At 40.7% G+C, this 27578-nt stretch overlaps 1 protein-coding gene across 5 annotated transcripts in view; it reads left to right on the top strand.

Annotated features, from left to right (window-relative positions):
* LOC130551831 (zinc finger protein 469) overlaps positions 1 to 27578 on the top strand; it is a 237125-nt gene that overhangs the window by 191285 nt on the left and 18262 nt on the right. The window lies entirely within an intron of this gene.

Raw genomic sequence — 27578 nt, 5'->3', positions numbered from 1 at the left:
GTCATATGTCTCTGAGCCACCATTCTCCTTTTATCTCTAGTCCTCTGGACATGTCCCTTCTCCCTGCGGCACGCTCCGGATCCGGACCGGCCAGCTTTCATCCGCATTCTGAAGGAAATCTCTCCACCGGTTGACTCGTTCAACAACCCCCCCCCCCCACTCACCTCCATCCTGAGTATCTTACTACTTCTGTCTGCTTTCTTTTGCTTCGGAAGCGATATACCCGTCATGCCAGTGTCCATCAATCAATCCATCCGTTCCTTCATCCAACCATCTCCGCAAATCATCCCTTCAGCTGCGGGATGAATGCAAACCCCTCGCTCCCCTCTTGGGGTAATGGCTCTTTCTGAAACCTCCCCCGGAAAAATCCTAAGTGAGTTTCCATTAGTTTTGCGCAGGGCCATGAGAATTATGGTTTCTCCTGAATAGTGTACAGGAGCCTCAGCTAATTGAAAAAACACGTGCGGAGCGGAGACGGACCTACTGTGGTATTTTCTTACTAAGCCCCACCAGATACCAGTAAAAACCTTTGTAAGATCTTTCTGGAATCATTCCACCCGTCCACACCTCTTCCGACTTCCGAATGACCCCAAAGGCCAGGCCATTGCAATGCGAAATATCCCAGAGTCAAATACGGCCTGTCCTGACACGGGCCGACGTCTTCCAAGGGCTTATATAGGATTTGTGGTATCTTAACTGCAAAATGCCAAGCAGCCTCTTGGGCTACATCCAACAGTGGTTCTTTGTTCGACATTCCAGTTTTACCACCCCAGCCCATTTTGTGGAAATCTATATAAGGTATATATACAGTACAGTGGGTGTTGGGGACAGCTTTCCCTCTTTATTTCTTATGCATATCATTGTTTGTTTCACACGTTCCTTGTTAACACTGTTACCAGGGACATGCAGTCGGCAGGGGGTACATAAAAATCCAGACTGACCTCTTGACCACTACCTGACGGTGTGTAACTCTAACCGTTCCAGTGGGGATTCCTAAAGCCATCACATGTGCACACGTGCAAACACATACAAACGCACTGACACACATACAAAGTCGAGGCTGTAATGGAATCAGCAGCAAAGCTCTTAACTTTTACTGCTCAGTAGATCAGCAGTTACCAATGCATCATTCCTCTTAAAAGAAAAACAAATAGCGGGCTCCCTGTTAGAGAACATTAGACTCTAATAGTATTTTATCCTTCTTTAGGTGCTGAGGCTTATAAAACCGGTCTTGATTTAGTGTGTTTAGCAAACCTTCCAACAAAATTGTAGTGGAATTGTTTTGTGGCAAGCACCACTACCACAGTCAATAAAAAATGGCCTAGACACTACAATATTACACAGACAGGGGTGGACTTTTACTTATTAGCACCCTAGCAACTATCTAGCAACACACTAAAACAAAACACTGAAAATTCGTGCCCTGTTCTTCTAAATTGAAAAAACATTTGCAAATCAAAACAAACATACAAAGATACAGTGGCGTCGTCAAGGGTCATACAGGAAGTAGTAGTATTTGTCATTTCAACTGTTTTAAAAACTTGTGTTGCAACCAGACTGTATTGTGGGAAAACTAAGCATTGTGGGAAACCTGCTCTCAAATTTTTTAACAGGGCATTAGAATGAGAAGTATTTTTAGGGAAGTGTACACAGTGAAATGACAGTTTAGGGGCTTGACCTCTTGCTGAGTCTGTATTTTTGTGTGCAAGTGTGAAAAACTGAGGCACTGCTTAGTTTCAACCAATTACACCTGGTAAATATTTCTCCAGATCATTTAGTACAACACCAGCAATTATACACACAAGCATAAAGTAAAGCACACATTAATGCACAAAGATATCTTAAGTGTGCACACAGAAGTGATCTGGATAGTTGCTAGGTAGTTCATAACTGCCCTGTTTCAAAATAGCCCACCCTAATGTGTGTATGATATTCTAGTTTGTTGGCTCATGTCCCTTTTTAATGCAGGTCTATTAGTTTTTTACTGATTTCAGCTAACTGTGTATGAACACTCTCCACTTATCCAGACATAAAATCAGACTTGAATGCACCCACACACTTCCTACTTGCAATTACAACTAATGTAAAAAGCATCACATACAATCAGGGGAATCCCTCAATTTCAGGGATTCGTTTACTCACTGACTCAGTCTGTTTTTCTCTTTTCATCCGGCTTTCTTTTGTGCCTTCAGTGAGTCAGATACCATCATCCCAGACGCTCTTGGGGTCTGCATTTATGACCTCAGACAAAACAGTACAGTGCCAAACTGATACCAGGAGTATAGTGACGGTGCTCCTATTTCTGGCTCGTGCCCAGTCAACAGTGAGTCAGTGCAAAAGCCGTCTGGCACAAGACAGACTGTTAGACAACGTAGACCATGATGAGAGAGTAGTGTCGTCTAGTGGTTAAAGAGTATTCGGTTATTCTTTGAATATCGCAGAAGTGGTTGATATGGTGTGTGATGTTGATATGTTGTGTAATGTTTAAAGATCTGGGCTGGTAACCAAAAGGTTATATATTTACAAAAAAATATATTTACATTGAAGGAAGGATCAAGCCATATGTAGGGATGAGGATATCATAGGAATGGGCTCTTACTGACGTTTTTGGCCGGTAAGCAACCACTGAGAACGTCCTTGCAATACCCTGGCAACCCCTCAAACAGCCTGGCATAGCAAGAGTGAGTTTTGTGTAGACAAGCAGTTACTTGCGAAAATGTGCAAGTCACATTTTCTAGCTTTCAGACTGCACCAGTAGATTATAGTGGCTTGTAGGTCGGAATCATGAAGTGTGGGAGACCGGGTGTAGTTTCGTCCATTTCATTATGAGAAGTACAGGGACAGTGGGACATCACACAATGAACTGTTGGGCTTTTTATAGTATTTACTTGAATTTAAGTGCGACTAAGAAATGAAGGTTGAACAGAGCACCGTTTCTCAGGCAGATGGTGGGGGGTTTAAGTGTTCAGAAAGGCCCATTTGAGGGAATCTCCCATAAATTAGAGCGTCGCACATCTCCAGACACTTTGGCACTTGCCCAAAACAGCTGGCTGTGCTTCCACTTTTTTCATTTCCACTTTCTTCCGCCACATTCCTTCTCTACTCTATCTCCCTTCCCTTGATTTTCTTTATCGTACTGTTTCTTCACACGTATACTGACTTTCCCTTTCTGCACGCTCTCTCTCCTTTTCGCTCTCTCAATCACCCCTCTCCAGATGTGGCATTGTTTAGACACATTTGTTTTGCTCAGGCAGGCAGACAGCTGACCTGCCCAAAGCTGATGTCATGCTTTATTTAAGGAAGAAAACCACCATAAGTTCTAGTCAACTGGGAGTCATTTCATGGGGGAAAACTCAAGGTTTTTCGTTCTCCAAAGCCTGTGGAAATGGTTATTGAGCAGATCTGATTGACTACAATGGATATGGTCTGGCTCATACTATGAGAGATACTATTTTAAACTGGTGCAATGAACCTAGCACCTCACACTGAAGAGGAATGTGAAGTAGTTTGTGTGGATGTGCGTGTGTTTGTACAGACTACGCAAACGCTTAATTTAGTATTCAATGATTTGTTTGCACATTCCTTCAGATGTCTATGAGAACACTTGTTTAGCAGACAGCATTAATGTATATTTATATTTAGTCTAACACAATCTTTCTCATACTTACCTACCTTGAACCTGCTGTGTAGGACTATTTTTCTATCCAAATGTACAAATTGTAGGCAAAAGGTATGCTGTCTTATAAGAAACCTCATGTTGGCCAAAATCTAAGGCAGCATGTTGTTTATGGATTAGGCAATCAATGAGTTTATAGAGTCACTTATGATGATACATTTTGACCAGGATGCTGCCTTAGATGGCAGATGTCTTTAGTAGGGTTTGACCTCATGTCACTTGCAGCCATCCACAGTCCTGCATCCTAGTTTCATTTTTGTAAACTCACCTGCATCTGCCCTTGTCTTTGCCACCAGGGTAACTCTTCTATGTCTGGGAAACTACTGTGGCACTGTTTTAACCTGTCAAAGCAGCTTGGAACCCAGTTGCTATAGTCTGGCCCTGATGTCACATTCCCCATGGGTGTGCCCAGGCGCTGCAGTGTTTGTACCTCAAACACGCATGTTTGCAGGGTTAGAGTAAGCATGAACGGTCAAATGGCTGCTTCAGGTGTAATCCGTGGGAAATGTTTCCGAGCATAACCTTGATGTACCACATTGATGTCGGTAAAAATGTTGGTTATCTAATTGTTTACAGCGAGAGTGACCTTGGAGCATCTAAAATGTGACATACAGCCGGTACAAAGGCAAAACAGAAAAAGCAAACTAAGCAATTGCCATAACGTAATTCTCCATAAATGTTGTACAATTTTAGTTGATACTTGAGGACAATAAATATGTAGATGACACAGGGGAAATCTGGAAATGACATGAGCCAGATTGTTTCCGAGTACATGAAGTAACCAGTCGGCCACGGAGAAGCTTTTCATATTCTTTCAGCGTCCTTGAGAATGATCCATTTGTTTATATTGTTTGTCAGCAGCAAATGGAGTGTGTCTAATGGAGCTAAACGTGGTTAATTTATCTGACGTGTACTATGTACTGTATGTGGTCTTCTTGCTGTGGCTTTGCTGATAGAGACAGTTAGTTCCCATCCTCAGCATCAGTGGTCCAAACATACATGTACAAAAACTGGCATCAGCACTATAGGACACATTTTGCTCTTAATGGCACAGTCAGCTGGTAAAAAGGTCAAGCACATCTACGTCGAATACCTCAGCCTGGTCATATTGTTTATGAGGGTGTGTAAACACTGGCATGAGACAAGACATTTTGTCGTATTTGTACAAACCCTAGAGAAGGTCTCATTCATAAACATCCACACAGTCAATTAGAGGAAGCAGGGTTTGTGTGTGTGGCCAGATTCTGTCATCCAGAAACGTCCCTTGGAGAAAAGTAAAGTTTGATCAAACTACCTACTTGGAACATCCAACAAAGAAACAAAACGTCTCACAGTTTAACTAAGGATGTTGTATTTTACAATTATAGTTAGGTGAAAAAACTAAAAAAGAACTAGTTTTAGATGAGTGGTTCTTGGCAGTGCAAAACTCTTCCGGGTGGCTGGCAGTGTTGTGCTTTTGCTAGGGTTTCAAATTGGTTTCTAAATGAACCCAATCACTTTGAAAGTTGAACAATTTGTTGTACAGTTCATATCTGTGACACAAACAATGCAGGAGAATAAATGTCTGAGGTTAGGTGCATGCTCAAATCCCTAACACTGAGTATGAGCAAGCACCACTAGTTAGCTTATATTAAGGACAGAATGGGAATGTTTAGCCACAGACATCTGAATAAATAAACATATATGCAGATAACTATACAAGTTTGACTCATTTCTAACCTCCAGACGGCACTCCCAGACTGTTCACATGCCATCTCAAAAATTGCAGGAGCTTTTCCAAAATTACAGGTTCCAGTTTGATTGGTTGACTTTATTACAATTTACAGAGTCAGGGTGCACAGACTTGAGATACCTAGTAGCAAGTAAGATATACAACACATATACGGACACTTCTTGCATAAATGGGTTCTTGGCCAGAATAAGCTCAAATGTGGACCCGACTTTATGCCAGTTGTCAAAAGTCTGGCTACGTGAGACTTACCCACGTGTAGATCTGACACTTGTAAAGATCAGAAGTCTTTGCCAGGTACACATAGGGCTGAATGATTAATTGCATTTGCGATTAAAACATGATTTTCTAACCGCAAAGACTGCGATTAATTATGGGGATGTACAGTTTGATGCGACCCTGCTCGGAGCTGACCAGTACCATCTCAAAAGCATTAAAATGCAATGTGTGGCATGCGGCTTTCTCCTTTTCCCCAAAATGCTCGGGACGGAAGTTTGCTCTCTCGTGGTGACTGCCTGAGAGTGAAGAGAGCGCGTTGCACCTCATTCGCGTCGCTCTCTATTTCAGCATGCTTGCCGTGTGTCTGTATTTGAACCATGAGCCGAGGCTGATGAGCACGTTGCACCACATTCGCGCGGCGCTTGCTCCTGTCTCTATTTTAGCGCGTCACCCGTGCGTCTGCATTTAAAATAATGAATTTGTACATTGACCTGTTGTACAATAGCCTAACGCTCGACAGAACACTGTGGAAACTTTAGTGTAAAGAGCAATAGTTGTGTGGGACTATTTTGGCTGTTCTGTGTGGATGATGCTGTGCATTGTCAGGTATTGTGTGTGTGCTAACATTAATGCTACCTCAACTTAATATCATTTTAATCCTGGCCTAAAGTTTATTGCTAATCTGTCTAATATTGCATTGGTTACCATGATTTATTGATTTTCTTTATTAAATAATACAGAATATAAGGTGCTTAAAAAATAATCGCATATTAAATCGCAATCGCTATATTGGTAAAAAAAATCGCAATTCGATTATTTTTCAAAATCGTTCAGCCATAGGTACACATTCCATCAGCGCACACAATTCACTCATTCAAAAGGCAGGTTCTTGGCTGAAGTGATTCATCCGTCTATGACTTGGGTGATATATTTGGAGTGTTAGTGCAGCATGCTTCATACACCAGCGCCAGTGATTTTGTGGGAAAGACTCGAACCTTTACTTCCAAATGCTCTAAACTTTTAGCTTCTGCACGTCCCTCTCAATGTCTTCTCATCTGCCTATCACTCCCTTTCTACTTGAAGCTGTCACATTATTTTCTGTCTCTGCGCATATAGAAATAGGTTGATAAAATGGCAATTAGCAGAAATAGGTCTTCCAATAGGAAATGAAAAGGATTGTTTCTGATTGCTCAGCTATGTATGGTTTAAACAACAAATCGCTTGTTGTACCATGTATGAAATATCTTTCTAAGAGAAGCCACAGAAACTGCAACCAATTGTAAATTGCTTGACAACATTTGCCACTCAATGGTTGGAACGATATGAGCTCTGGAATGTACAGACGTTAAGGACATGAAGATGTGACTCGAGATGCTCCAGCTGTGTGCCAGCTGAAAGCAGGGATGGAAAAGTTGCATAGCTGTTTTTATAGCATCACAGGTGGAGAAAAGAAGGAACAGGTGGTAGGAGAGGTGGAACAAAAAAGGAGAGGAACAAACAGTTTACAGGGGTGGAATACCAACAGAGGGAGGGGTGAAATTGTAAAAATGGAGGGTTAATAACAGATGAAGGGAGTGGCGGCTACAAAGGTCACTTTCTTAAATCTTTTCACCCCCCTCACTTTCACTCTTACCTCAGGCGAGTTATCCCCTTCTCTGTCTGCCCACCGCTGTAGAAGGAAAGCAAGCATTCGGAGACCAAGTAGGTGCTTTTATGACAGGTACTGACAGGTTTTTGCTTGGAAAAGCCTCCCATGTGTGGAGTGCCCTGAGGTGGGTTAGCCAGGTCACGAAAGGTTGAGTCCTTGATTCCTTCCTTCTCCTTTTCTTCCTATTATTATTATTAAGAACTTTGAGCTTTTGATTTACAGTTATTTGTCTGGAAAAAGTTTCATTCAAGACATTACACTTACCAGTGACCGTGTGAATGAAACATCTTACTGTTACTCATCGACTAACTACAACTTTTGTGATTTGAACCTACAACCGTTCATATCTCGGTCCAAGGGCCTCATTTATAAAACTGTGCTTACTAAAAGTGAACTTATGCCAGAATGCTGAAAAGGGCGTACGCAAACAAAAATTGAGATTTATAAAACCTTGCTCACGCACACCTGCACGCAATTTTCCCTTCATAAATCACAGATCACCTGCAAGTGTGCGTACGTGAATCAGCCTCATATCCCGCCCTGTACACGCCCATTTTTACCCATAAATAGTCAATGCAAAGCACCTCATGAACGCTTATTCATATATTAATAAGCCTGACATCGAATCCGCTTGTTAAGCCTGACGTCACGCACCATTATGGACGTATACCGTTTCGGGTTCAACCGCTATCAGATGCCATAGAAAAATAACAAAAACTTATGTAAAACCCCCAATCCTTTATCTCCGTAACGAAATCACAAATGGCCACACATGAGATTCACTGAGATTTCCACATTAATAATTGTTATAATTATTATTATAATTATATTAAAGCCAAAGAAGGTCTCTGCAGCATTTATATGTTTACAGCATTTAGACTGATCATTAACACCTCATTAAAATCACCTCATTAATTACTGGTGTCCTTCACCTGAGATCAAATTTGAAGACATAATTGTTAAAGACGAATGTTTCTTCATTCCGGTTTTGTTATGAACTTGGTTAGAACCGATAACGAGGACATTTAGAGAAACGATTGTGCGAGAGTTTAATGGCTGTATTTCCAGACTTTGACATTCAATGATTATGCACAGTAAGGAAAATATATTTAGCTATTTATTTACACTGAGTTATTTGATGCTGTCCTATATTCTATGCAGTCGGATCATCTCCTCCTCATGCGCTCATAGTGTGATGGTGAGACAGCAATGATTAAATATTTAGATTTAATTTTTATTTAAGATTTGAGTTTGATTTTACAAGAGCTGCATGAAACAAGTATCACTCAATACAAGCGCAAATAACTCTGCAGATTTAATCTTCGTGATAATGAGGATATTTAAGGTCACATTAAATGTGTGCGAGGGAATAATACTTATAAGAGTTTTTATCACACTTACCTTTTGCAATATAACTTGAGTTCACTAACTCACCATCGGTGTCGCCAAACTGCTCCGTCTCCAAAATGTCCGTACGCATGGGTCAGAGTTTGCGTGCAGGTGCGCACATTTTTCCGTTAAGTTTGTTTTTATAAATCCCATCTTTTGCGTGGGAAGTGGCGTACGCCTCTTTCAGGGCATGTTTTGTGCGTACGCAACGGTTATAAATGAGGCGCCAGATCTTCAGTGAGGAGAGATGTTTCTTGCTACACAAGCTCGACTATACAGGAACTAATTTAAGTTACTGTGAAAGTGTATTACCTCCGTAGTAATGCATGAACATCTGTTAAGTATGCACAACAGAACGGCACACTTGCAATTCATTGGCCAAGCTCTGGCTTTTAAGTTCATAAAATACTACTTCAAAGTCTTCATCATACGTCATACAAAGACTTAATCTATTATCAAAATGTCTAACATACAGTTTTATCATTACTAGCAAAATACTCTGACTGACCCCAGTTCAGCCCTCTCCTAAGCTCCATCGATGCGGGATCTTTTAATATTCAATCTCTAAAGAATCCCTATAAGTCTTATTTCCCTTCTAATGTGTGGCTCTGAATGGCCAAGGATATGTGTGGAAAAGCCTTTGTTATTTAAACCATCTGTGAGTCCTCAGCGCAGATGGCTCAAGATAAGACACACATGGGCATTAAAACTTCCCAATCACGTGATGTTGGTAAGAGAGAAACCTTAATGGCTGTCACGTGACCCTGCCACGGTATCAACACTTTCATTTGTGAACCAACAACATTCATTCATTAGATGTCATCTATTCTTTGCGCCTATGACATTCCAAGGTGTTGGTACATAAGCCTGCGGTTGTCCCACATGTCTCGTGTAAGTGGGTGTCAACATGTGTAGTTGAATGTTGAGTGCGCATGCCTGCGGCCGTTTCTGGAGACGCATTAAGATTAGTCCGAAGACAGCCAGTAAGATGACCATTTATGGTATGTTTGTGCCTCCCTGAATTTTTTCATCCACTTAAATTACATAATTGAACTTAAACAGCATCATTATATTTCTTTGCATTGCCATATTTATTCATCTATAAGGGTAGGCATTTAATGTTTTGCCCTAGGTTCTTCTCAAAGTATTGAATTATTAAAATATCATCATGAATCGTTCCTGCTATTGCCAGATATCTATCATTTATTCCTCAAACCAGCATTCAAACCATCTGAATATACCTTATCGCCATATTATAGCTATAAGGAGCCGTTGATGTGCATACCTTCCTTTTTTATTGTTTGTGCTCTTTATGACATTTTTCAAGCCCATTGAGAACACCTTATGAGTTACTAACATACACCCTTGCCAAGAGACTCATTGGGTGTGTTTTATCGAAGGCAAACAGATCTCTTGTCATCTCTTTCTCCGTCACTCTCAATCCCCAGATTCACTTGTCAGTCTGTAAAAGACTAAAGCAGGTTCATTTGCATTAGATTTAAAGGAAAGGGGCTTTATTACTGTAGGCTTCTGCAGTGCAGCTTGCTAGGACAAAGAGAGATCCTACAAGACTCTGTCCTCCATCTGATTATTAAATAACATGCTAGCGGTCCTTTTTTATCCCGCCCGTGTCATTATAAGAGATGTGTACCGGTACTGCTGAGGCGGAGTTTTCCACTCTCTCAAGGCCAGCTCTGCGCTTTGCGCTCAGCAAAATATTGCAGCTCATTCCCAAATAATTGCAGTGGTAAAAAAATGAAGACATGTGTTCTCAATTATTTACATCGAGTTAAACCTTTACTTTCTCCGCTAAAGTTGATTGTGATTGGCAGGTTATCGTCTGCGGTTGTGAATCACAGGGCGGCTCGCTTGGGCCTGCAGCCCTACAGTAGCTGGAGTTTGTGTTCCTATAAAGCGGCACGGGTCAAGACGAGAGGCTCTGTAAAAGCCAAAGAAGCGTGTTTCCTCCGTTGCAGGACCTGGGACAGGATGATGGCAGTGATGATGTGTGTGTGGGCCGAAGTGCTAAAAGTAAAGTCAGCTATATAACTTTCGGGTTCTTCGTGTGGTGTATGCTAATGTGAGCGGGTCTAATCACAATTCTAGCTCACAATAACCGATGACTATATCTGTTTATGCTAAAGTTGTACTGCCGATTGCATTTGTTAATCCAAACATCACTATTGCTCATACATGGATATTAAACACGGGATCTAAGACATATCTTTGAATAAGCCATTTAGGTTAGGGGCTTATTCTTACACTTTTTTACAGACAAGCACAACCTAGTTTTAAAAAAACGACCACCTTTTATTTTGACACTTTGCTCTTGAATTGAGTGACAAGAATGGATCCGACACACTCGCAGGCTCGTGCAGGGGTCTTGGCAGCCGGCTCACTCCTTAAACAGTTTGAGGGTATCTGGGGGTAAAGCATTACATCAGATTTAAAGGGGCTGAGTTAGGAGAGCGGGAGGAAAACAGGAATGTGTGGAAAATATGGAAAAAGCGAGCGGATCAGAGATGGAGGGAAACGTGAGAAGCACCTCAGAGGCCCTGATCGCAATGGCAGACACAGATTCTGTGAATGAGCTGAAAGAAAGAGACGGGCTTTTTATTTACAAGAATGAAAAAGTAAATTCCACTTTTAATCTGCATTTAGGCCTAAAAATAGCAGTCTGCGTCTGTGCCAGCTGCCCACTGGGCATGCCTATTAAAGTCTGGCTTCTGTGAGTGTGTGTGTGTGTGTGTGTGCGTGCGTGCGTGCGTGCGTGCGTGCGTGCGTGCGTGCGTGTGTGTGTGTGTGTGAGTGCGTGCGGGTGCGTGTGTGTGGGCGCGTGTGTGTGTGTCAGTCAGAAATACAGAGTACAGAGAGGAAAATCTCAGAGAGGGGAGAGTGGGATGAGCAGTATCACTTTTTATTGATGTTGTCCTTTAGTCAAGGAGAAATGAGATGAAATAATATGGAATTACTGTATTTGTATTTGCCATGTTAGAGTAAGTTAAATCATTTGGGAATTATTCATATTTTAACCTAAATTTACCAACTTTGTCACTTAATACATTTTGGGAAATGAAGAGCAAGATGATGAGCAATATCAGGCACCACTCACAAATTTTGAGAGTCTTTCAACACTGGTAAAAGCATCCATTGCTTAGAAACGTGCAATAACAAACTGTTTTATTAGACCCAATGGCATAGCCGTTTTTCTCTTCATCTCCCTCGACCTCCCAATCTTACCTCCCTAAGTAGCTATGAATCTTGGTCTGCTTGATTTCCTCTGTCTGCTTTATTTACTACACGTCATATTTCTCTTTTCCCTCCACTGTTTACTCTTTCCGTCACCCCCACCAATAATTTGCACCCCCTTAAGCTGTTAAGATACTGAAAGAATACCTTTGGAATCTTTGACACACTGTCTGTAACTCCCAGCAGAGCATTTTCTGAGTTGAATGGACTTGGAAACCTTTGTGACAATCTGAGGTTACAGATCCCAAAGCTCAGTACCCCTGTACAGACATAAACATGGCCTGCCCCCACAGGGCTTGTCTCTGGAGAGAGATAAAAACACAGAGAGACGGAAAAGATGGATAGCGAGAGAGTGAGCAAGAGCATTATGAGGTCATAGCAAAGTGCGCACAAAATCTACACCATAGTTTTAACTTGAATTATTGCTTATTAAAGCACAACTCTCGACTTAACAAAAAAATACTCAGTGTTGATACCAGAACATTAAAAACACGCTGGTTGTTTTATTAAAATTAGTTTTAGCTAACAGATTAGCTTGAAACCTAAACAAGTCAACAGTTAATGAACAGAAACCAGCAAGAGATAAAAAGTTATAAAACAATGACAGCATCGTATACAACATCAATCAGTAAGTGGTCTAAAATTGGCCAGATAATGTACCAATGTACTTGTAAATAAGGCGTCAATCCAAATATTTCTCAGAACAACAAACCTTTCATGGAGCCCAAAGAGTTGCCATTGAAACCAGAGTCTGAGCAAAGACCAGGAAATGTTTCCTGCAAAGTTCTGAAACAAGCAGGCCAAAAATGAATGATATATCCAGATGTTCAGTTTTCAGACTATATACAAACAAATGGTGAAAGTATAAAAAGTAATATAATCTTCCCTACCAACCATAAACTTACCACCAGCTAAGCTTCTATCCAGGGCTCAAAGCTGACGTTTAGCCACTGTGTTGAGTGAGAACGACTCTGTCAGCAGACTACTCAAGAGAAGCCCTAACAAAACATCCAAGAAGAAAACCAGAACCTATACGCACATATGGTAAAACTGAAAGCAAATAAGACCTTCATCCATCAGCTGTACATTAAAGCAGAGAAACCACAGGACACGGTTGAGAGATGTGCACTAGGCCTAGAGCATCAACAACCATATACACACAAATATAGACTGTGATAAACTCTCACCAACCCCAGCAAACCCATTAGCTCTTACTAGGGATGGGCATTTTTCAATAATTTCTTATTCGAATATTTGAGCTCATAAAAAAACGAATATTCGAATATTCGTTTATTTAAATTAAGTTAGTAAAGACATATTTATTTAGTCACAATTTCACATCAAGCCTATAGTTATCTTTAAATATTCATAGCGCACTAATATTATATGCTGTATATAGGTTATTTTGATGTTGAAAAGATTAGCAAAAAAAAGAAAAATACATAAAAAACATGCGCGGAGCGAAATCATACAAAAACAGAACATACAAAACAAAACACAATGTATATTTACAGTCTGTGATAAAATGGTTATCTTGTTTATTTTGATTTACATGTTCTTGATAAGAAAAACAATCTGACAAGAATATCTGGCTTTATTATTTATAATGTTGATCATAAATAAAGTAAACGGACTTGACACCTCCATGACGACTGTTAAGAGCCTAAAAATACCCCGCAACAAAGACTGACGCAGTGAAAAGTGACGCAGTTTTTTATTCTCATGAAAAATACAAATATTGAAATAGTATTTTTAATTTTCGAATAATTATTGCTAATCGAATATTGGAACATTCGTGCACATCCCTAGCTCTTACCTGGCCAGAAAGTTACGTCCAGATGTAGCACATCTGGTCAACCCCCAGCCTACACTAACCAATGGGCCCACCACAAGACTTTTCAGTTTAAAATGAAGATTTCTAAAAAAAGGCATTTTAAAGAGATCCCCATGAAGAACCAAAGTTCTAACCATGGCCACATCAAACAAAAACTACAGCTGTTCAGAACACGCTGTTAGGAGCAACCAGATTTTTCCATTACTCATGAAGAACTGTCACAACTACAACACAAGTGTCATCAAAACCAAAGACCCCCACAACATCATGTGTTTAAAACCAGCAGGCATTAAAAATCTTACTAAACTAAAACTGTGTTGAAAAAGTTGACACATATTTTGGTGACAGTTCAAACCTAATATAACACAAGATGACTTTAACAAAAAGTTCCATAAACTGAATTAAAGCTCCTTTAGTTACCAACACTCTACCCGTGTATGCACACCAGGCTCCTATTAAAACTAACAATGAATCACCCATAAATATCAACCAGATTATCCAAATAACCAAAAGCACATGGAACACTGGAAAAGTGAAACCAAAGTCATTTAAATTTCTGCCAGACCCTGAAATGAGAAGATGAATTGGCAAAGTATCTCATTACCAAAATAGCAGGCATAGACAAATCGTGACCAAGACTAAGCGATCACGGTTTAGGACACAGAAAGTCGTGCAAACCAAAAGGAAGAAAGGATTTGCGGTCATTTGACGAAGCACCAAACAGAGCAGAGATACTCTTCCCTACTAAGAAATGTAACTCAACAATGAATAATTTTGGAAAATGTTCTCCATGTTCGATAGTAGCTAGGTACTCTATTCAAATGCTGTGTTTAATTTTTATACCCAGTTTATGTCCAAGTACTTTGACAGGGTATACCTATAATAGTCATACCAGTAAAACGTTATTGACTGTACCTCTGGTTTTAAGAGAGACTAAAAGAAAGCGAGGGAGCCGGTGGAAAGAAACTTTGAGGGAAGGAACACTGGATCTACCCAGCTTCTTACCCTCCCTCCTCTCCCCGCTGACCTGCATAGCAGTACTGGCAGCCGCTCTCACACCAAGCCTAACATTCCATCCTCAACAGGAGCTGCTGAGGTGAGGACTCCTCATTTCCTCACTCACTCTCTCTCTTCCACCCCTCCTCACCGTCCTCTGTGTGGTGTTGCAATTGCCAGCAATTACATTGGCCTCAGACGTCTGCTTAGACTTAAAGAGCAGCGCATCGCCTGCCAAGGACTCGATTACAGAGGATGCAATTACAGTGCATAGCGTAGCTCAGTCTGACATTGCATAGCTTAGCTGATAAATGTGTTTAATGGCATTAGCACAAAGTACGTGCGCTATGCTAACATTCCTTGTCTTCCAGACACTCAGGTCAGACATGGCACTTTCATAACGGCGCAGCGTAATTCACTCTGTGCAGAATCTAGGTTCTTTTAGAACGGAATACCAGCTGAACGGAGCAACTGCATCACAGATGGGCAGGGATTACAGAACCCTGACTGGCACGTGAGCGACTCGCTTAGACGTGCTTCATGAATTTCTTGACAAAGACAACCAAAACAGATCCAGTCCCAGCTTTCCATTGATGATCTTTAGTAACATTTATTAAACCCAAGTGAGAAAACAAACCTTAAGTCTTGTGAAGCTGTTATTCTCTCCCTGCTAGGGGCCTTTGGGAGGATTCTTTATTTCTCCAGGGTGGCTGGACACTTTTAAGATTTCAGAAACCTTTCAAAGAAATTTTACGAGCTTGTATATCATTTTAATCCCCTTCCCATTTGGAGTCGGAGTGCCTGATAAAGAACTGAGACTGTGGTTTGGAGACTCCCCTAGAAATGGGATTCTTGAAAGTTATCTTTTTTTACATCCCTCCCTTTTTTTAAAAGTACAAAAGGAACAACAAACTGTTTTTCATGTCTCACAACCACAAATACAAGAATCAAATTTGCTCTAAACCAGAGGTTAGAATTACTAGTGTACTTTCACTGTACCCAGACTGCAGCAACTAAACTTGCGTGTGAAATTTAAAGCTGTTTGTCCAACTGAGGCAAGGAAAATGTAGAAAATTTGAAGGGCAGAGACTTGAAAGGATCTATTCTGGATGTGGGCCTGACTGTGTTGGCCCTTAGCTGGCACAGCACTGGCCCCACCCTCATCCAATTAACTCTAGTTGGTATTCTACTTTATTGCCGTGGGATTCCAATGCTGCCAATGCAAATGGACAGACAGTAGCCTAGGGAATGGAGGAAAGTGCGCAGGAAGGAAACAAAGTCACATAATCAGTTGCTTATAGAGACAGGAATGGTTTCCTGATCCGGATGGAGAGGTATGGGTCGGTACGAAGGAAAAGAGTTTGAGAGCAGCGGAATCATGTCCCTGCTGCCGAGCCCTGTAATGGCCTGTGACAGAGTTTCCTCAGCGGCCCCCTAAGGCAAATGGTTTATTCATTAGCAGAGCTCCAGGGTGCGACTGCTGCAAGCTTTGCTCATACTACAATTCCATACTTCTCCTTTTTGTTTGGACGGACAGTCCAATTTGTTTATTTTCGCAGGGTTTACGTCGTAAAAAACTGTGCAAATTACTTTGAATTTGAGCAACAATGACTGCAGAAACTGCCCTGATTTATTGCAATACATACAATAATATAGAATGTTAACCAACCTGCTGAGATCCATATATCTCTGTGATGTTTCAATGTTTTTGCTGAATTCTATGTTTATGTTGTTTTAGGTGGACCTTTAACCTTTGACCCTATCCTAACCTCTCCTCAGTGTTGGAAAACATCTTCAAATCTCGTTTTTGCTCTCTTTATACATTTCTTTAATTTTATTCCTTGCTTTAGATCAGGGGTCACCAACTAGCGGACTCCGGTCCGAATGCGGACCGCGAGATGTGTCCGTCCGGACCTCAAAGCCTTTTGACATAATAAATAAATGAACGCCTAACATTATTTTCTAATGCAATCAAATTTATACCAGGCACATCAAGGTCCGCTCAGTAGCAGTTTGGGTCCTACTGCGCCACGGACAGTTAAAGAGCAGGTTTCATGAATCTCATAAAATTACCAGCATTTCAGTGTGTAACATAGCTTTCCTTCAATTTTGACGATCTGCAAAGTTGTTATTTCAAAAAGTCCATGATAAATTATGATATTGGCTTCCAAAGTAAGGAGTCGCCCCCGAACCGCCCAAACAAATCGTTAGGCTTTCGAATCTTTTGAGTGTAACATCGATACGTCACAGTGTAATGCATCAGCACAATCCCCGCCTTCCCGCGAAACAGGAACACCTGACCTGCCCACTAGCACTTCAGGTAGTGTTGCGTATACAACATGTCGAGGGGACGCTGTGTTTTGTGCTGTGAACGCAAATGTACTTTGTTTTCGCTGCCAAAGGATGACGATGTGAAGGATCAGTGGTTACATTTTTTTCCCCACGATACCACTGCAGTACAATTCCAACCTTGTGTAATGTGCTCGTCATTTTACCGACAACTGCTTCTCAAATTTTGGCGAGTTCAACGCGGGATTTGCCAGCCTCTAGACCCTTAAAGATAAGTCAATACCAACTTTATTTGGACTAACAAGCGTCTCAGAACCACAAGCTGTAAGTATGATAAATACGTTATGTGTACATGTTAAATTGAGTGCTTACAATATACGTTAAAGTAATTGTGCTAATCTGTGTTGTATATTTAGTACAGCTGTAGGTTTCCAGGTAAACAACGTATAAGTTAACAGTGTTACAGTTTTAATAATCCAACTCTTACCTAATAATGTGGCAGTTATTGTAGACTGTTGTCATTCTACATGTCGTAGTATTATACAAACTGTATCCCTTTATCGTTTAGTCACGGTAGCACTTTGCTAATGTGTCTCACATTATGGTTTTGTCAAGTGTGCCAAGTTTAGCTGTGGTCACGATCCCCTTCAAACAAAACGGTTTGCTTGTCATTATTTTAAAAACGGACTGCAGCACTATATCATTTTATTATGTAAAGGTGTGTGCATTATCTTTGGAAGCTCTCGCTAACTTGCTAAGTTAGTCCTCTCTGTATAATCAAAGTAATGATCAACTTTTGGATAGAGCCGTTGTTGCTCTCCCACAACTATGACGAAAAAAGATCAACAGAAAACAATAGTCTGAATGGTTTATGAAGATAAGTTTATGAAGATAAAAACTTGTGATATGGTAATACTGATGCCATTTTTACACACAGCGTCTTTGTTTACAAAAACCTTCCTGAGATAAGAACTGTGGTAATGGGCGTTTCGTTTCTGACACGCAGTGTATGAAGAAAGACCAATCACAACTGATTGGGCCAGTTGGCCAATCGGAGCACACTGGACTCGCGGTAGGGAGAAGCTTAGAGAAGCGGAACATTTGAACAGCTTCGGAGGAATCGTTTAGGAATCTTTGAGAAATGGCTAGATACTAAATGCTTATTTTAAGAAAATAGCACCGTTTTTTTACCTTTGATGCATTTGAACATGTTGTTGGGGACTCTAATACAACATTAGGAAACCTGCTCTTTAACATATGTGCGCACTGTTGTTATGTTAAGACGTCGATGAGTGAAGAGAGCCGAGACAGACTCGCTGCACAGCGTGCAGACAGATGTAACTGTCAGTGACTGAAAAACAATGTCCTTTTCTAAAGTTAGAAAAGTTGACGCTGAAAACCATTTTTTCCGAGATTAATTTATTCTTCCTGCATGACATGCACGAGGCCGGTTTGTCTCATTTGCTCGGAGTCTGTTGCGGTTGTCCAAATTGGAAACCTTAAACGGCATTATGAAACTAGATGTAGACATTTTGAAGAAACTTGCAGTCCAAGGTAAGGACACGGAAATATATTAGCTCAAAGCCCAGTAGGAGCGATCTAAACAGGTCCTCCCTCACTCACTTACCGCCCAACAACGAGCATATGAATGTTCACTAAGAATACAGTGGATCTTAGGAAAACATAACAAGCCCTTTACTGATGGGAAATAGTAAAAGAGTGCATGGAGGCTGCGTGTGAAACACTTTTATAAGGAAAATAAAGACATGAACTAAAAGAAAATATTAAACAACCCCCCATTTCAGCTGCAACAGCCACAAGAAGAGCTGAAATGTTATCAGAGGATGATCAGTCACAACTTGATGCTACTATTTGTTAATCTCAGTTCAGCAGAAAACAACACTTTAGTTTTCTTTTAAAGTTGTTAATGTTGAAATTAATGTATGTTCAGTGCAGGTTTAGAGATTAGGGCATTTTGCACATTTTCCTTCATTATATTGTTGTCAGAAATTTTATGCCGTCGTATAGATATGAAAAGACATGTTTATTTCTTTTGTCTGCCAAAAACCATCAATTCATGTTTTTAGGTATTTAATTGTCCGGACCTCGTCTGGTAAGGAGGGTTCGTTTACTGGACCTCAAGCAATTTTAGTTGAAGACTGCTGCTTTAGATGGTAAGATTGGGAAGGAATGTTTAGCTATATTTGCCCAATAATAAACATAGTTTAGTTCTTAGTATATACCATAATGCATATCCTTAAGCTTGAGTATGGATTAATTATCAACAGTTTACCTTCTAGACCAAATCGTTTTAATAGGTACGTGACTTGTGGTATGCTAATGTCTATAAATAAATTGGCACAGTGTTATATTTAGGGAAGTGTAAACTCGGCAAAGTGCGACACAGTGTCTTGTGCCCACGTATGCCTCTTCAATATAGATTAAAGGAATAAAAATCACTATGGTCAAGTCAATGCGGACCATTTTTGGGGGAACTATTTCTTTAAGACAAGAGATCTTAACTTAAAACAGGACTGAACGCTTGAATGTTCTTATCTCCTTTACTAAGTCATCTGTACCTGCTGAAATACATAAAACATAGAAGAAAGGTGTCCCATAAATTGGCTGTCAAGCTGACTAGCCTAAATGGTTAGTGTTTGGGTTACTGACTTGACAGCTTGTTAAATACATGGGCCAACTGACCATGAGCGTTTCAGCCATGCCTGTAAATATCTCAATTAGCTTTATTTGTTGTATTTTAAGTTCTGGAGAACTCTTTTTGTTTTTCCAACATCCACTGTTTATTATGTGCTTCCATATATGGAAGCACTTAACCAGCTGCAGGTAGGAATAGCCCAGATTGTGTCATCCTAGGCAGTACTTCTGGACAAAAAATGTGAAGTTATGAAACTTTTTGTAGCTGGTCTTCTAGATTATTCAAGTACTCGAGCAGATGGTGTATTGTCCAGCAATAAACGTAGGCATTAAAACAGAGGAAAGTATGAAAAATGTGCAGTGGAACTGGATTACAGCCTGCTACACAGATCTCTTTGAGGTAGAAGTGGTCTGATGACTCCCACCTGAGGCCCTAGAGTCCTTATCAGTAAACCACAGGCTGGACTATCTCTCGCTCCCTCATGGAAACAGAATGTTACTTCCAAAACGTAGGTTTTATCATGGTGGCTGTAAAAATCAATTGGTGACAGGGTTTATTTTGATTATACTTTGTGCTTTGTTCATTGTTTTCTGGAATGGTCACAAAGAATGTCTTGTTAGGGCTAACATTTACAAAGGAACCCAAATGAAACTGGTACAACAAATGGTACCTTTAGACTTTTAGCAGGTTTTATTTATCCAAAACAATTTGCAGTTTACTTAAGTTTCAGTTCTTTGGTAGTACAGTAGTACCGTTTCTTCGATGGCTCCTTGTGGGGTTTGTGGTTGTTCCGGGTTGTTCCGATTGACGATACTATCGTGTATTGATGATACTCGGACATATCGTCGATAGCTGATTCCTTAGACGATAGTTGGGTGTTTGCCAACATATGTTGCAAATTAATATTATAAACGCGCATTGCGCATTTCTTCGTGCAAGAGAGCTTGCCATGCACACGGCTTTTCCTCGCGCCAGAGAGTTAATGTGCAGGCTTTGAGTTTTACGCACACGACAGAGATTGTGAGCTTTTTAGGAATTGCAATGTGCGTGAGGGTTTAAAACCAGTGCACAGGTTGTTCCCGTTTAGCAATCAAGTAATAACAGCGCACGTGGGCCTCAATGACGCATTTGAATTAATGATATTGACTTACAGCAACAGTTTACTTTCTCTCGTTTAAAAGGTTGCGGTGGGAAGTAACAATGTCACCAACTGCACCGAACTTACACTGACAGAATTCTAATTGCAGTCACACATGAGCATTTTCTAGCCACTTAAGCTTCTGTTTTTGTCCACAAATCCAGCTTGACATAGATAAATGCGTAAATTGCCCTGCCCCTCGATACTATCGTGTATCGGCGATCCACAGGCTGGAGATGGAACGATCTGACTATAGAGAACATCGCCCAACACTAGTTTGAACACAACCTTTAGGATACCAACTCAGTTTTAACCACTAGGCCACACCACAGAATGAAAGAGCTGAGTGATGCACAGGATTATGTACTATTTGTGGCATGTGTAATATGAAAAGTATGAATTAGCCAGTCACGCTCTATCTACAGTGAGTCAAGTTCCAGGTCCTGCTTTGGTTTGGCTGCTTCTCTTGAGCCACATGCAGGCTACAGAAGTACAACAAACAGAGGACACTTGTTGCAGCCGGGCACCAGGTTCATACTCACTGTACTCAAACAGTGCCAGAGCTGCCCACACCCATGAGCACCAACATACGGACTTACAATGCTGCATCATTTTCAGTAACATTACATTTATGCATTTGACAAATGGTTGTATGCAACTTGTGGTAAATTAAAGATGTAGATATTTTTATTAGTATGTGTATTCGCAATGAGTTAAAGGGATACTTCACCCAAAAATGAAGAATTTAAATTTCCAAAACATTTTTGGAAGAATGCTTATAACCAGACAGATTTTGTCCCCCATTGACTCCCATAGTAGAAAAAAGTACAATGGTTGTCAAAAGTGCCTTCAAAATGTCTTCTTTTGTGTTCAACAGAAAAAAAAATGATTAAATAATTTTTCCTACTATGGGAGTCAATGGGAGGCAAGCTCTGTTTGGTTATAAGCATTCATCCAAATATCTTTCTCTGTGTTCATCAGAACTTTATGAAGATTTGGAACAACTCGAATGTGAGTTAATGATGACACAACTTTGACATAATAACCTTCTACATTTACGTTTACATTAACATTTACATTTATGCATTTTGCAGACGCTTTTATCCAAAGCGACTTACATTGTATTATCCTATACATTTGTTTCCAAGTATGTGCAATCCCCTGGGACCGAACCCACGACCCTTGGCGTTGTTAGCGCCATGCTCTTACCACTGAGCTACGGGAAAGCTATTCTATTGACTAGCTCTGAGTTTTTCCCAGTTTGTTTGTTTGTTTGTTACCTTCCTATATTTTTTTAGTGTGCAATATTAGCATAATGGGGACAAATATTTGCTTATGACAAATAAGGAACTAAAAGTGAGATGTTTTTATAGACTTGATCAATCCTGTCACACTGTCAAGAAACAGGCCCACTTATGACTGAACCCAGGACAGTCTGAATAAGGTCTCTGCCAGCAGTCTCAAACATTTCTGACCTTAAACCAGCCTGTAAACTGACTGCGTGGTCTGTCTGTGTTGAACGGACCATCAATACCAGTTCTGTCCTACTGAGAGTGGATCAGTACCAGTTCTGTTCCAGAAGATCCGAGTTGGTCGTATGAGCTGTCGGTGGCCAGGTTGTTGGCTATGAATGGCCTCATGCAGTCACTGTACAGAGCGTCATTCTTCTCTGGGTGATGGGGGGCTGACATCCAATGGATTGCCCAGGGAGGAAGCCAGCAGTGCCGGGTGAACATTTTCCTATCCCCCTGTCAGGAGCAACCATATCGGGTGCTGTTTTGTGTAAATGTGTCTTAAGCTTAAAGAAATCCAAGCTGTGTCCATTGACAGGGAGATTGGCAAAGTAGTACAGTAGTAAAAACAGGTTAAAAAACGTCTCTTTTTTTCAACCCCTCCCCATTCCCCCTTACTCCCATTAGATGAGCAAAGTAGAGAAGGAAAAACATCCAGGGCCTCCTCATTAATGCCCCAGGGTTTGTTTGTGTTCCCAGTTATGCGCCCACTTTGCCATTTCCCCAGAAATCTTAAACACCTCTGGCTAGGAGTTCCACCGAGACATGGGACTCTGCACAAATACGCCTCCGAAAGGAACCCCGCTATCACAGTTGTCTCAAGCTGGGGTAGGACCCAGATGGTGCTCTATAATTCCAAGAATAGCACCTTAATACCACTTCCGACAGACTCTCATACCTGTCCTTCAGAACTCACTTCCTTCCTGGTGACCACCCACATTCCCCAAAAGACGACCAGGTTTAGAACGACTTTATTAAAAAGTCCTCTTCATTATTGAAAAAGGCAACCTCCCAGGTCTTAAAAAACCTTCTAAGCACCCTCATGACCCCTTACGGTGACCGACACTGCACATTACCAACACGACAGGATTTTTATAACACCCACACTGAGGAGCCAAGCAGCGCTGGCCTCAGGGGCCTAAGATTTGAGGCACAGAGGAAAGTCAAGCATGGGCTCTTTCCTGGATCTCCAGGGCTTTTACAGGGAAATATTTGTAAATTTAAAAAATAAAGTCATCCTGAGCAGCAGAGAAGATGAATGGGGTCCTGTGCTGCACAGCCATGTGTACTGAACCCCTCTGTTTTTATGTTTTCCTCACTCGCCAAGTGGGTACACTGGGCTGCTTGTGAGGAAAGGGGGCGGAAGCAGGAAGTGGCTGTGTAAGGTGATCTCGCCGCACTGCACAGAGCCTCTTTTCAACTGCGTTCTCTCACTCCATCGCAGTGACACATCAGGCAGTCCTCGGGCCACATAAACAGCAGCTCACACCAGGGACATCCCAGCATGCACCAGCACCCCACCGCTAGCCTCAAAGACTTGACATGTAAGAGAGACATTCAGTGGTAGAGCTGGCAAACTCGTCACCAAAATATACAGCTTCGCAACTACCTTTTGGGAGAAACTATATATTCAGCCACGAATTAAACATCTTTCACTCACACCGGACATTTGAAAGGGTCTAAACTGTGTGCTTATCCATTTCCTGTTTGTATTTATATAGCATCTATAAAAATGCTTATTTTGTAGAAGAGGTCACAGACTACACACTTTGCTAAAAACACTGTAGTGCAACATACAGTTTCTGGTGACCTAAACTTAACTTCTGTTCCATTTTGTCTACCTAAGCGTAACTTTTTTATTCAAAGAATAAAATAAATATTCTATAAATAACGGTGTTCAAAATAAAGAAACTGATCTTGTTAGGTGTGGTATGACTGAGTCTTGTAAAGCTGAATTGTTAATGTTTCCAGCAGCGGCTAAAGGTCTAACCTACCTTGTGGTTACATCTCGTATTGCCTGTGAGCATGCGAGTTTGTATGCACATATACACACACACAGAACATATTTGTCTGTGCCCACATAGAGAAGATTTACTATTCAGCAGCTTTCAAAGTTCAAAGACAGTCTGTGAAAAAAAAAGCTTTCGCCAGTCTTAGACACTCCTCAGACAGAAAAGCACTCATAAACTCTTCCAGTGATCTGTCGTTCCAAAATTAACTGGAATAAATTGTATTAGGTGGCTGCAGGGCTGTCTTTGTGTTTTTTTCTTCGTCTCCTTCGAATAAAGCGTCACACATCGACTGGTATACTTAAAAAAGGCTGAGTTGTAATTAGGTCATTTGGACATTTCCTTGGACTATTTAAAGAAGGCATGCTTTAGGAAAATGCGGGTACAAACTGACTCACCCGTTCATTGCCTGGAATTCCCTTCTACTGTTTGCTGGCCAACTACTGTTTTCTGGCCTGCAGGGAAAGTTTAAATAGTATGTGACAAATAAATGGAATAATGACAAGTGGCCGAATGAGGCGCTCGTCACACTGACGCCCATCTTTTATTTTAGGGAGTCAGAGACTGTTTAGTGGCAGGCCAGCAATTTTATACAACAGCCATATGTGGACCTCAATCTGTCTTTTTTGTCCCTATTCCTGTATTCTCATTTGTCCTTTTCTTTTTTCTAATTCTCTCTCCTTAAAATGTCCCATTTTCCTACACTTCACTACCTTCCTATGCTGCCTAACCTTCAACAGCATGTGAAATAACTATCGTTTTGACAATTATTTTCTACTTAACTTTTCCTTTGGAGAAGACTGACCATGAGGCCCACTTCATTTGCGTAAGATCACTGCACTGAGATGCTCGGAACGCTTCTTTTAGAGTCAAAAAATCTCTTTTGTAACATGTAAAAAGTCTGGGAAATTTGGGAAGGGTTTCAATTAACTCTGAAAGCCCTAAAAAGGGGAAATTCTTAATCTAAAAGCAAACAAAACAGTAGCCAATCCAAACATAACTGACATGTTACTTTCATAAGGTTCTAGAGGATTTTTTTAAAACAATTTAAACAATTTGTTCATGGAATTATAAATAATGCTGTATAGCATTCTGATCAAAATTCAGAGATCAGCTGTGCAACAGCTGAAATGACAGATTGTGGCTCTCAGCAGAATGCATAATATGGAAATATTAACTATAGGATGATTGAGTGAGACTGTGCCAAGGGAGAAATAGTCAAATCGAGAAATTTATAACCACAGTGGGTGCAGATTTATTTCTCTCTACCTGTTCCTCATCCCACGTCATTAATCAGAGTTGATGATGCCGACTTTATAGGAAATGTCTAACTTCCTGTTCATCAATCCTTTCAGGTACCACAGAAAGGCATAGGATCTACCTGAAGTGCTTGTTTGCACGTATATGAGTGTAGTGTTGTTATATTGAGCTGTGTTTAATTTTGAATAGACCTACATGGATGAAACCACCTATACTTCGGAATCATTCATACTGTTCTGTCACATGCATTGAAACTCATACAAATATGTCCTGTCCTTTTATTCATTAAAAACAGAACTTCCAAGTTCTGGGGGACAGAGATCATTACCCTGTGGGCAGGGAGTCCATTATATATCTCCACCCTGTTCAACACCCGAGAACACAAATACCATCAGTTCAGCTATGACTGCACTTTGTTTATTGTCCTCACATACATGAATTTCTCAAAATGTGTGGCTTGTTTTAGAAAGGTGTTCTTTACTTTACTATATGATCAAACTTATTTACACCTAGCAGACAATAAAACAAAAACTCAAGGAGGGATCTAAACAATTAATGACACAATAGAGGCTTACAGGTGGAATCATTTGACTAGGGGCAGTAAACAATCACTTGCCACTAGAAACCACCCGAATCACACTTGTAACATAGCAAAATGCTTAAACCACTCAAACAACTTAGCACGCTATAGCATGGCAAGCACCACTCACATTTTTGTCATTTACTTTACTATCCTAGTTGTATGGCCAGAGTCTGTGCATTCCTAGTCAACCAGTTACTTTTATTTAAGCCACTGTGCAGTGGTTGTTCATGTCCTAACATGTTCACTTTTGGAGCTTATGTGGGTAACGCAGGTTTGAGTTATGTTCCTCACCCTCTCTTTCCAATCTATACCGGTCTAATAAACGGGTCAAACACCATAAATAGATTTGTTCTTAAATACTCTTTGTAGTGATGAAGTCCCCTTCAAGGTGTTGAGAGATCTGCCCTGCCAGTCTCCCTCCGTTTGGCCCTAACTGAACTTCAACGTCATTTGAACATACAGCCTTTCGGTTAATACAGGCATTGAGCCGAAGAATAAGGGAGTTTAGCTCATGTGGTGCTGGCCTGTCCTCTGTCTTTGAGAGCTGCTGAGAGGATATGCAAGAAAAGCGGAAGTAAACTCCAGTTGTTGCCAAACTTCCAGAACGTACTTATCTTTGGCATGAGCCAAGCTTCTACACTCATGTCCACTGGCAAACATTTTACCACCGTCTCTCGCTCTCTTAAGCAGAGAAAGCAAAATCTTAGGCTACAAGCCAATCATCATAATGGATAAGTCTTAGCTTTATTTGAAAAGGATTTTGGCATAATAAATGACCAACTATTAAGAGAATTTCCTCAGAAAACAGAGGTCTTTTATGATATAGAGTTAAAGAGGTGGAGAATGTACATATTATATGAATGAAACAGCTGTAATATGTTAATGAATAAATATCATCCCATGCAGAGTGCAGATGGAGTTCTTTGTACCTAAGTAACTGAAGTTATTGTATGTATACAGTTCAGAGCATTTGGGGACGTTCTGGTCATTAGTGGTGATCGTATATCCTTTTGTCATTAAACCAAGTTCATTTCACGGTTCTTAAAATGAAGCTTATTCCAAACGGTGACAAAACTTCTTGCATATGAAAAGAGCAATGGCGGTTAATATTATAAAGGCCTTTATCAGCGCTGATAATGTTTAAGGTCAACGGGTTCACAAGAAAACTAGAAGACTGACCTTCTTAACTTAATGTCTCAGATAGTTTAACCATCTATTGTTGACATTTTCCTCCTTGCTCACACGCGACTCATAAGTAATGTTTCGTATCTTCACAGGCCTTCGGGAAACTGTGTCAAAAAATGGGAAGAAATCTCCTTTTAAATGGCTTGAAACAAAGATTCCATCATGTTTATGGAATGCTGTGGTTAGCAATATGGAAACAGACTAAGGCAAAAATAACATAGCAGTAAAAATCGTCTGGTCAAACTTGGGGGTGGAAAAGGAAAGTTTGGAGGGGGGTACAAGGAAAGCTTCTGGAATAACACTTTGGTTCACCCCTATGACATATACAAACGCACACATGCAACCTCATACCGTCCTCTAAATTGTCTTTTCATGTTACTCAACACATTTCTGAGAAAAAACGTAATGAGGCAAGCGTCTACTGAC

This window comes from Triplophysa rosa, linkage group LG3 (genome assembly GCF_024868665.1).
Source record: "Triplophysa rosa linkage group LG3, Trosa_1v2, whole genome shotgun sequence".
Taxonomy (NCBI): Eukaryota; Metazoa; Chordata; class Actinopteri; order Cypriniformes; family Nemacheilidae; genus Triplophysa; species Triplophysa rosa.
This window is presented reverse-complemented; position numbering and strand designations above follow the sequence as displayed.